Below are 5,956 nucleotides of genomic sequence, written 5' to 3' on the forward strand. Positions count from 1 at the left end.
CAAGCAGGGGAGGGGCAGAGAGAGAGGGAGACACAGAATCCGAATCAGGCTCCAGGCTCCGAGCTGTCAGCACAGAGCCCGACGCGGGGCCTGAACCCACAAACCGCGAGATCGTGACCTGAGCCGAAGTCAGACGCTTAACCGACTGAGCCACCCAGGCGCCCCTAAGATACAAAATCAAAGGCACATTTCATGAAAGAAAGAAATGATTGGCTAGATTTCATTAACATGAACAACCTCTGTTCTTAAAAGGCAATGTCAAGGGAATGAGAAGACAAGCCACAGATAGGGGGACACATTTGCAAAGACACATCTGATAAAGGCCTCTTATCTAAAACAGACAAAGAATTCTTAAAGCTTGGGGCGCCTGGGTGACTCAGTCAGTTGAGCGTCCGACTCTTGATTTCGGCTCAGGTCGTGATCCCAGGGTCGTGGGGTGGAGCCCATCAGGGTCTGTGCTGAGCACTGAGCACGGAGCCTCCTTAAGTTTCTCTCTCTCTCTCTCTCTCTCTCTGCCCCTCTCCCCACTTGCACTCCCTTTCTCTCAAAAAAAAAATAATTTTTTTTTTAATTTTTTTTTTCAACGTTTTTTATTTATTTTTGGGACAGAGAGAGACATAGCATGAACGGGGGAGGGGCAGAGAGAGAGGGAGACACAGAATCGGAAACAGGCTCCAGGCTCCGAGCCATCAGCCCAGAGCCTGACGCGGGGCTCGAACTCACGGACCGCGAGATCGTGACCTGGCTGAAGTCGGACGCTTAACCGACTGCGCCACCCAGGCGCCCCCAAAAAAAAAATAATAATTTTTAAAAGGTTAAAGAAAATAATTCTTAAAGCTCAACAAGAAAACAAACAACCTGGTTAAAAAATGAGCAAAAGATCTGAGCTGACACCTGCCAGAATAAAGATATACGGATGGCCGGTAAGCACAGGAGAAGGCTCCACATCACATGTCATCAGGGAAAAGCAAATGAAACAAGACACCACTACACACAATGGCAATGAGCAAAGTCTGGAACCTGACATCAAACGCTGGCGAGGACACAGGCCAGCAGGAGCTCGCATCGCTGGCAGGCACACAACACGGTGCAGCCACTAAAAATGACAGCTGGGCAGTTTCTGGCAAAACTAAACCTGCTCTTACCATGTGACCCAGCAGCTCCTCCGTGTCTGCTCAAACTAGATGAAAACTTCTGTCCACACAAAAACCTGCACCCATACATTTACAGCAGCTCGATCCATAATTTATTCATAATTGCCAAAACTTGAAAGCCACCAAGGTGTCCTCCAGTAGGTAAACGGATAAACCGTGGTACGTCCAAAGAATGGAATGCTATTCAGCACTAAAAGGAAATGAGCTCTTAAGCCACAAATACACACGAAGGAACTTTAAATGCATGTTGGTAGGTGAAGTGAGTCAATCTGAAAAGGTGACATACTGACCGCATGCTTCCGATGATATGACATCCCAGAGAAGGCAAAACACAGGAACAACAAGACCAGTGGTTTCCAGAAGTTAGGAGGGAAAGAGGATAAGTCGGTGGGGTACAGACGATTTTAAGGACAGTGAAAACACTCTTTATGATAATGGTGGCTATGTATCATTATAAATTTGTCCAAATCCACAGAATTACAACATCAGGAGTGAACGCTAATGTAAACTAGGGAGTCTGAGTGATAATGGCTTGTCAATGTAGGTTCACCGATTGTAACAAATGCACTACTCTGGTGGGGATGTTCACAGCTGGGAGGACAGGAGTTCCACAGGAAATCTCCACATTCTTCCAATGTTGCTGTGAACCTAAAGCTGCTGTAAAAAAAAAAAAAAAAAAGTTTATTTATTTTTTATTTTTTTAATGTTTATTTATTTTTGAGAGAGACAGACAGAGAGTGAGCAGGGGAGGGGCAGAGAGAGAGGGAGACACAGAATCCAAAGCAGGCTCCAGGCTCTGAGCTGTCAGCACAGAGCTTGATGCGGGGCTCAAACTCATAAACCGTGAGATCATGACCTGAGCTGAAATCAAGAGTTGGACACTTAACCGACTGAGCCACCCAGGTGCCCCAATAAAGTCTATTTTTAAAATATCCACTTGAGGGGATCAACAGCAGACTTGAAAAGCCAGAAGAGGGGCACCTGGGTGGCTCAGTCAGCTCAGTTCCAATTCTTGATGTCAGCTCAGGTCATGATCTCACAGTTTGTGAGATCGAGCCCCATGTTGGGCTCTAGGCTGACAGTGCAGAGCCTGCTTGGGACTCTTGCCCTCTCCTTTTCTCTCTCTTCCTCTCTCTCTCTCTCTCTCTGTCTCTCTCTCAAAATAAACATTTAAAAAAAGAAAGAAAGAAAAGCCAGAAGAAATAATCATCGAACTTGAAGACAGATCAATAGAAATTATCCACTCTGAAGAAGCTAAAAAGGAATGAAGAAAAATAAACAGAGCCTTAGAGACCTGTGAGACTTTATCAAGAATATAAAAATGTATATAATGGGAGTCCCAGAAAGAGAGATAAAAGACAAAGGAAGAAAAAATATCTGAAGAAACAACAGCCCAGATTCCCAAACTAGATGCAAAACATTAATCTTTACACCAAAGAAGCTCAATGAGATCCACACCTAGACATATCAGACAGAAGATGTTGAAAGTCGAAAAGAAAACCTGAAGGCAACAAGAGTGGAAGGGCTTCTGTACTGGGATGCAGTGTGGTGACAGCTGACTTCTTGTCAGAAACAATGAAAACTTGTAGGCAGTGGGATGACATTTAAAAAAAATTTTTTTATGTTTATTTTTGAGAGACAGAGAGAGAGTATGAGCAAGGGAGGGGCAGAGAGAGCGAGAGACACAGAATCTGAAGCAGGTTCCAGGCTCTGAGCTGTCTGCACAGAGTCTGACATGGGGCTCGAATCATGGACTGTGAGATCGTGATCTGAGCTGAAATCAGTCACTTAACCAACTGAGCCACCCAGGTGTCCTAGTGGGATGACATTTTTAAAGTGTCAAGAGGAAAACTGTCAACCAAGAATTCCATAACCATCAAAACCCATCGAACTTATATGCTGAACTACAAATGCTGCTGAAAGAAATTAAAGAAGTACTAGATAAATGGAAAGAAATCCCATGTTCATGGATTGGAAGACGCGATATTGTCAAGATGTCGATATGCCCCAAAGTAAACTACCACTTCAGTGTAGTCAAGTTATATGAATCAAACTTCCTACAGTTTTTGAAGAAATGGAAAAGACAGAATTTGGATGTATGTCAACTTACAAAGAGTCCTAAAATAGCTCAATGACTGTGAAAGGCTAGAATCTGGGAGTACATACAGAAGTCATAAACACAAACTGAAACAATCTTTTTCACAAGGGTTATGAGGGTATGCTATAAAAACTTTATGTCAATAAAATTAGACAATTTACATGAATTGGATAAATTCCCAGAAATTCCTAGAAAAACATGAATTATGAAAACTGACTCGCAGAACTGGCATGTTTAATTAAGAATACAGACCTTGAGGGGCACCTGAGTGGCTCAGTCAGTTAAGTGTCCTACTGGCTCAGGTCATGATCTTGCAGTTCATGTATTGGAGCCCCGCGTGGGCTCATTTTTGTCAGTGTGGAGCCCACTTCAGTTCCTCTGTCCCCCCCTCTCTCTGACCCTCCCCTGCTTCTGCTCCCTCTGTCAAAAATAATTAAAACATTTTTAAGAAATAGAAGTAGGAAGACCCAAGGAAAGCAACTTTTCCCAAAGCCTCCAGAAAGAAGTGCAGTGTTGCTGACATCTTGATTTTAGCCTACTCTGGCCCAATTTGGATTTGTGACCTGAAGAACTCTAAGATAATACATTTGTGTTGTCTCAAGCCACTAAGTTTGTGGCAACTTGTTATGGCATTAACAGAAAACTAGCAATTATACTGATACCAAAGTCAGACAAAGACATCACAAGAAAGTAAAACTTCATACCAATATCCCTCATAAACACAGATGCGTAAGTCCTCAACAAGATATTAGCAAACCGAATCAAGCAGCATATAAAAAGGCTTACATACCACGACCAAATGGGATTTGTCCCTGGAATTCAAGGTTGGTTTAACATCTGAAAATAAATAAAATAAAGGACATAAACCGCATGAGCCTCTCAATAAGTGAAGTAAACATTTGACAAAATCCAACACTCACTCAAAAAAACTCTAAACACTCAGACAGAATGAAACTGTTCCATGCCAACAAAGAGCACTACAAAAAGTTCTACAGCTAACATCCTACTTAATGGCAAAAGACTTGATGCTCTGCCCTAAGATCAGGAATGCCACTTCTGGCCAACATTGTACTAGGAAGTTCCAGCCAGTACAATCCGGCAAGAAACAGAAATAAAGGGCATAGAGATTGGAAAGGAAGAAGTAAAACTGCCTTTATTTGCAGAAACATGGTCCCATATGTTGAGCACCCCAAGGAACCCGTACCAAAAAAATCCACAAACGACACAAAAGCAAAAACAAAAACAAAATGAGGACTAATAAACAACTTCCACAGGGTCATAGGATCCAAGATCAATATACAAAATTCAATTTTATTTTGGGGGTACCTGGGGGGCTCAGTCGGTTAAGCGTCCAACTTCCGTTCAGGTCATGATCTCGCTGTTCATGGGTTCAAGCCCCACATTGGGCTCTGTGCTGACAGCTCGGAGCCTGGAGCCTACTTCCGATTCCGTGTCTCCCCCTCCCTCTGCCTCTCCCCCGTTAGCACTCTGTCTCTCTCTGTCAAAAATTAATAAACATTAAAAAAAAAACTAAACTAAACAAAATTCAATTTTATTTTTATATGCCATCAATGAAGAGCTTGAAAAGAACAGTAACACCATTCCACTGGCAATGACACCAAAAAGAATAACGTACTCAGGAATACCCTGAAGACAGGAAGTGCAAGGCCTGCACACTGGAAACTACGTGGAAACCACGCCACGGTGCTGAGAGGACTGAAGACGGGAGCCTGAGTGGCTCCAAGACCACGGACTGGAAGCTTCAATATTATCAAGATGGCACTTCTCCCCAAACCGATCGCTAGAGTCAATGCAATTTGTATCAAAATATAGAAATTGGTTTTTGGTTTTTGTTTTTTGTTTTTTTCAGAAATTGGCAATCTGATCTTAAAATTTATCTAGAAGGGCAAAGGACCCAGCCAAAACAATATTGAAAACTAAGAACAAAGTTGAAAGACTCACACTTTCCAGTATCAAAACTAACTATAAAGCTACAGAAATCAAAAGAATGTGATTCTGGCATAAGCACAGACACTTAGATCAACAGAAAAGAACTGAGAGTCCAGAAATAAACACTCATCTTTGTGCCCAATTAATTTTTGACAAAGTTGTAAAGTTTTGTTTGTTATTCAAACAAAACTTAATCTAGTTTTAAGTTAAATGTTGTTGTGAAGGCATTTTGTAGATGAGATTAAAGTCCAAAATACGGGGGCGCCTGGGTGGCTCAGTCGGTTAAGCATCCGACTTCGGCTCGGGTCATGATCTCACGGTCCATGAGTTCGAGCCCCGCGTCGGGCTCTGTGCTGACAGCTCAGAGCCTGGAGCCTGTTTCGGATTCTGTGTCTCCCTCTCTCTCTGACCCTCCCCCATTCATGCCCTGTCTCTCTCTGTCTCAAAAATAAAATAAACAAAACAATTTTTTTTAAAAAGTCCAAAATACGTTGACTTTATGTAAAAGAAGTGATCTTATGTGACCTGGGTGGGCCTGATTCGGTCTGTTGAAAAGACTTAGCACAGCTGAGCCTTCCGGGGAAGAACCAATTCCACCTCTGGGAAGCGGTGCCAGAGTCCTCGCCCGCCTTTGTCCTTACAGACGTGCCAAGGCAACGTACCAGGGAAAGCATGGGCTTTTCAGTAAGTGGTGCTGGGCCATCGTCATCTCACACCATACATAAAAATTTGCTCAGAATGGTTCATAGACCTA

The 5,956-nt window shown here is 42.9% G+C and overlaps 1 long non-coding RNA gene across 1 annotated transcript; it reads right to left on the reverse strand.

Annotated features, from left to right (window-relative positions):
- Positions 1-1,223: 1,223 nt before the first annotated feature.
- Positions 1,224-5,369, reverse strand: LOC131490983 (uncharacterized). The gene is made up of 2 exons (XR_009251268.1): positions 4,043-5,369; positions 1,224-1,811 (listed from the first exon to the last, which is right to left on the reverse strand). It is a non-coding gene; the product is annotated as an uncharacterized LOC131490983 (long non-coding RNA).
- Between the last annotated feature and the right edge of the window lie 587 nt (positions 5,370-5,956).

The sequence above is a fragment of the Neofelis nebulosa genome, chromosome 12 (genome assembly GCF_028018385.1).
Source record: "Neofelis nebulosa isolate mNeoNeb1 chromosome 12, mNeoNeb1.pri, whole genome shotgun sequence".
Lineage (NCBI taxonomy): Eukaryota > Metazoa > Chordata > Mammalia > Carnivora > Felidae > Neofelis > Neofelis nebulosa.